Consider the following 6,673-nt stretch of genomic DNA (forward strand, 5'->3'; position numbering starts at 1 on the left):
ACAAAAACAATAAATATTTCCCACACTATGCAATTTTGCTTCACAGCATGATCATATTTCCGATGAATAAAACATTGTATAAGTGAAGGTATAAAATAAGTTTCAAACTGATAATTTCTTGTCAAAGTTATGAATGGTATGAAATGTTTGAGAGTATTATTATAAAAGTTTGTTATTTAAACATAATAATCATATGGCAAGTGCAAGTGGCATGGTCATGGTGGGTATGAAAGTATGGTTGTAAGGTTTTTATTCAAACTAATAAGCATGACCATGCCAAGGTTGTCAACTCATATACAATGTTATCATTTGTATAAATTATATTTTTGTAAGGGCATCCTCATTGCATGAAGTACGCAACAAATACATGATAGTATGGTTATAGAACATGATGCACCCTCCAGCATTATTAATACGTATATGAGGTTATGCATGGTCTATACTATACTATCGCAAGGGCATTCGCAACGTACATGTGGGATTTGGCTTTGTAGAGTTGCGAGGTTGAGATATACACCACCTATGAGATATACTAGCATTTTGAAAACCTTATGCGAGAGTAGGAAAATTTTATGAGATTCTATGTGCATTTACTCCACCACAGTCCAAGGTGCACCTTAGTATTCAAAACAAAGTGTAGGTAGTTGGTAGAATGGCCACCAACCTACCTTTGAGTTCCTTTGCTCCCGTGGAGAGATCTAAAACTCTTTGGAACCCTAGTATGGAATCCACAACTGCTAAAGGAAACCATTAGCAATAAACCCTGGGGCAAATAAAAGCATTTTGGACACATGTATGAGACATTTGGCCTCAAGCTCTGCAATTAATGGTTATTCATTGCAATTTTTGGGTTTGTTTAGTCTATTAAACATTGTGCTAGTAGTTAACCCCATTCCATGGTTTATTTTTCATTTATTTCTTGTGCTTTTCCTACTAACATGCATGCAACAAATCAAGTGTTTCTACCCCAACACAATTTACATCACTGTGTATATCATTCATGCAAGACTGGTTGCCTTGTTTCGGTTTCAATCATCCTCCCTAGCTCTAAAATCCCTCACAAAATGTGGGTTCATGTTTTTATTTTTTAAAAGAATACTATACTTCTCGGCATAAGCAATGATGCAACAGCCATACACTCCCAATTTCGTTTATTAAAATCCCTTGGCCATGACTTAAGAGAAGGCAAATTTTATGGGCATGGCTAGCTACCCAGCCTATGTTTCATTCTACAAAGGTGGGTAAGTAATCTCTTTATCATATATGTCAACGGATACATAATACAAAGTTATATTTGGTTGTATAATGCCCCTATTTGATGCTCTGCCCTCACCATTTTACGCTTTGTTGTCTTGAAATCCTTCATGCAAACATGGAAAGAGTTTGTTGCCATATTGATTTTTATTTGACTTATGTTTATATTTTAAGACCCAACCATAGTGAGAAAAATAGGTAAATCTATGAATGTTGTCATCCTTCAACCCACATTTGGTCTCATAAAGTTTTATATGAAATTTGGGTTATGTTATGCTTTAGGCTATGATTAAAACATCAACCCACACCAGTTGTCTTAATAGCTTATCGTGCATGCTTTAAAAGGGGTCTTTGTTGCCTTGTGTTTGGTATGCTTATGCAAAATATCAAGCCCTATCCATGTAAATAATTGTGAGTTTCATGGGCATAAGTTGGCCCCTAGCCTACATATTATTTCACTCCACATTGAAATGTCAGGTTGAGCCATATCCTCTCGACTTACATAACCAAGTTGAATCATTCCACTTTAAAATGTACCAAGCTAGCTTGTGGTTAATTCAAAAGAGAGGTTTTCATCTTCTTTTTTTTACTTACGCATGATGTGCATAGCTTATCCACAAAAAAGAAAGAGGGAAAATCCATCACTCACATAGCTAGTGTGCAACCCATGTTCAGTCTCATGGAGAGAGGCACACAACTAATTTTCCTTGTGTATACTCAGGTTACAATTTTCCGACCTAGTGTATGCATTCATGCCGTCATTATACCCACATTCCACAATATTTAGGCTATAGCTCTCCAAACCCACATTTTAATTCCTCATAAATGGGCATGTAATCATTTTATTTTCTCATATGATATGAATTTGTATTTGGATCATTCCATAGTCATTTTCACGGCACGTCATGAAGAGCATAAAAAGGTTTCTCTTAACATCTTATGGTCTCAAATTCACTCAACATACACATGGTATTGAGAGGCCGACACACCATAGAACCCAGGTAATGTTTTATGTGGAAAAATAACTTTAATTTATAGCCTGGGATAGTCAAAAATCAACATTTGTGCATAGCAGACATACTCACGTACCATACTTACCATTTGACACCTCCCACACTAAGACAGCATCCCTTTCCCTTATTTAATTTCAAAATCACATCCAAAATGTTATCAAATAGGTTGTTGACTTCAATCATATATATTTTTGTTATATTTTCCCAATCTTGCATCTAAGTGATCCTCCACATTGATATTCATGACTACTATGAAGCAACAAAAGAAAATTTCTGAATTTGTATTGTATTTTCTCTATCACAAATACTTTATGTGTTCCCCAGTACACATATATATATATATATATATATATAGAGAGAGAGAGAGAGAGAGAGAGAGAAAGATATATATATATATATATATATATATATATATATATATATATATATATATATATATATATATATATATATATATGATATGTAGAATATTATGTTTTATATACATCAACATGCTTTCGTCTGTGATGTAAACAAATATCTCACAGTCTTCCCTCTTTATAAGCACATTGTAGCACCATACATATTGCTCTTTGCACACAGTTTAATGATGTTCTAATAAATATTTTACATGGGCACAAAATATTTCATTCCTCTTGTCATATTTATCTACCAACATGATATTCAAATACTTATTCTTTCTACATACATAGATAGTTCCCTCCCCCATCTTATATATTCTTCCTTGTGTGTGTATGCAAAACACTCCATCATTTATGTGAGACATGATTTTAAACAATCCTTTATTTTGTTGATTATATATTCATGCTCAAGAATTAATGGTTGCATGATAGATTTTCTTAATCATAGTACATTGCGAATTTCTTTAGTAGAGGTTATTTGGGTTAAAAAAGTGGGTAAGCTAGAAGAACAAATGTATCATGGAGGGAAAACAAGAACAAAAGAATAATATTTTCCATACACTTTGATGTGGACTCTGAGGAGTTCAATCAATTGACTTGGATGAGTCACTCCTCCCCCCCCCCCCCCCCACCACCACTCCTACTCTGCATGACTCAAAAGTGTACCTCTTCCACATCCTAGCATCATGGAAATCCTAGAACCCCATGTATATTAGTAGCAACTAGTAAAACATGATGGTTGGCAGTCTAACCCTGCCAGGCCCACATTCAGCTTTGCACATTAGCCTTATCTTTATCACCACTCAATTCACCATGTGATCATAGCTCCTTAGGTACATTTTGCATTATCTCAAGACACATCTTTCCATTCTCAACAACTCCTAATTCCCCTGCTCATATTGCCTCGAGAAAATTCCATGTGACATTCATGCCTTCACATTCTCCCTCTGAGGCCACTTCATCACATACACATATTGAAATTTCAATAGCAAAAGGAGGGGGGAGGAGAGAAATATCCTTTCAATACATGCATCTGTAGGTACAAGGATAAAAGAAGGAGGATAAAAGATCATTCTACATGGCTAGCCCTAGGAAGCCTCCCGAGCTGAGATGAGTTATCTCTTTGGCATGATGTGTTTTTACTTTACTTAGACATATTTTATACCACAACACACTATCATGTTTTTGAGACGACAAATTATTTTTACTATGTTACATGTTTTGATGACATTATTATGGATGGGAGACACAAGGATTGTTTCACATGCCTATTTATATATTTTTATGGATGTCAGAATGATTCATTTGCATGACTTCTATGGTAATGGTATCCTTGACGATGTCATATTTATATATGGTTTTTTCATGGGGGTTACAAATTTCAATGAAAATATTTCATGGATAAAATAGGGTACCCCATCTACTAATATAAATTTAATTAATTTAAAAAAGAACCCTCTAAATGCCTTTTGTCAAATTAAAAAGAAAAGGAAATTAATAGAATAAGAACATTAGTTATTCCACAATGAGTGTGACAATCAAGGTGAATGGAGGCCTTAGGGGTTGTGCCCGCCACCGAGTGGAGATGACCGAATTCATTAATGATGGACATATATACATAAGCATGTGAGTAATAGATATCTCATCTCCTATGGCATGTGGAATTGAGAGAAGGAAAGGAGGGTGGCAAGCCCGGCTGAGTCGCGGTGTTGTAATGAAATAGCTTGGGATTCTGAAGAAGGGGCCTTAGCCTATTGTTTATAATAACTGTGGGTTGGTTGGAAGTGACTAGCTCCAAACACGTTGGGGGCACAATTGGATGACATTCTCAAGAGCTATTGTGGATAAATTTCCTAACAAAGTGACACTGAATATAGGTTGTGCGAGAGAGAATTGGATGTTGTCACTACAAGGTTTGGGGATAAAGAAGTTCATCTAGAGACCTAGAAACTTTCTAGTTGAAGATCACAGTGGCTCGGGTGCTCTCAACATGGATACCATGTAGGGATCTTCTTTTGTTGGTTGCCCTTGATGCAATGATATCATTGCATTCTAGGTAATTTTGAATCCCTCTCACAATTATCATCTTGTTGTTAGTATTAAACTTGGTTTCGAGTATTGGCTTCTAGGCCTGGTTTCAGGTGTTGACTTTTGGAGTTGACTTTTAGTGTTGGCATTGGCACTGTATATTCAGGGAAATTGTAATAGTGGGGTCTAGTATTGTTGTTGGGGTGGATTTTCTTTCCTAATTTCTCTTCCCTACATTTACCAATATCGCCTTATTTCTTGTTTTTGGTTTCAACCATTTTGGAGTTGGGTCCTATCCCTCTTAGGGTTCAACATCTTGGTTTTTTCAAAGGTATTGACTATTTTTTATCTATACATAAAATCCTTGCTGCATGTCCAATTTTGTACTATAATTAGGAGGATAAGCTTGTCTAAAAATATGCAACATCAACTGATGAGAAGTTGGCATGGGGGGGAGTTCATGGTCCCCAGGGTTGAAACTGAGCCCAACATCAAGCCTAGGAAGCTGCTAAAACTTTTCATTCGGTATTCCCTCCAGATACTTGTAATGAAATTCATCAATTGAAGGCCCTGGAAGCCAAACAAAGGTAGACCTTCTTACACTCAAGTATCATGGATAAAATTATAAAATGGGTTACTAACCCTAGTCATACCAAGGGAAGGAAAAATCAGTACTTTAATGCCATATCACTATACTAGCAAATCAAAACCCTATTTGGGAGGGTCTTAACATAAAAGTAGGAAGAAAGATAAAATATCTTTGCAAGACTTGAATATGTTAAATGGTCCAATGAAACCAACGAGTATGTCTTGAATGAATGGATGTTAGGTTGGATCATATTGAGTGCCACATTCTATGTATTTCTACTACCTCATCTCCATTGGGATCCAATCCAAAGGATCTGGAACTAGTCACCTCATTAAACTCTTGACTTCTGATATGCCTTCTTGTAGCCCTTTGTTTTTTAATTTGACAATAGATGCTTTAATTATGCTAAAGTTATCAATGTTGCTAAAATTTTGGACCAATAATTTTATATGTAGGTGGTAAAAAATATCTAGTTTCCCACTGGGAAGATTAAGACCACCTACTAAAAGACATGTTTAATATGGCTAGAAGACTAATGTACTTGGTTAACATGATTTTGTGAGGCAATGTAATAACAAAGTACAAAAAAAATAAGAACATTAGTTATAAAACAATTTTGCTCTCTGATTACCCAAGGAAAACATAAAACCAAGCATAAGGCACAAAAGGGACGATGGAAAATAATAGTGAGGAGAGGTATGCATAAGTTTTAAAGTTGTCATTTTTTCTCTGGTTAATTTATTCTAGAGTGCAAGGGCTTACCTATTTTGGTGACAACAGAAATCCTTCAAGGAGTGACAAGAAGAAAGTGAGTTCATCAATTTATGGTAATTTTATTAAGGTTGTTGTTTTTTTCTCCCATTATTTTGTGCTATTAGAAGGTCTCATGTTTTGTCATATCAGTTCTAGTTGATGCACTTTTTTCAAAACATATTGTTAATCCAATCTTATCAAAAGATTCCAAGTTTCTCGACGCTTTGTCTTACTTAATTTTTGGCATTTCGAGTGTCTACGTATGAGTTATTTTACACCTTAAACATTTTAGAATTGATTTTTGGTCTAGATTCTTGTTGGTCAGATTAATTGTCCTTTAAATAAGGATCAATTAACCATGCTCACACATAAATTGTCAACCAAGCTAAGCCTTTTATTTCAAGGTTGTCATGCAAATTATATGCAGGAAAAAATTGCTACTAGCATTGGCTAATTCCTAATGCTAATATTTCTTCTACAAGTAGTGGCACACAATTAAACCAAAACATGCTCTCAATCTTCACACTTGCAGGAACGGAAATCAATCCACAAAAACCACACTATCAAACCCTCACTTGCATAAACATAACCCACTGCACACAATGTTGGAAATAAAATCACACTTGCAACAAATT

This window comes from Pinus tabuliformis, chromosome 2_2 (assembly GCF_031772625.1).
Source record: "Pinus tabuliformis cultivar Carrire ecotype Pingquan chromosome 2_2, CPIR1, whole genome shotgun sequence".
Lineage (NCBI taxonomy): Eukaryota > Viridiplantae > Streptophyta > Pinopsida > Pinales > Pinaceae > Pinus > Pinus tabuliformis.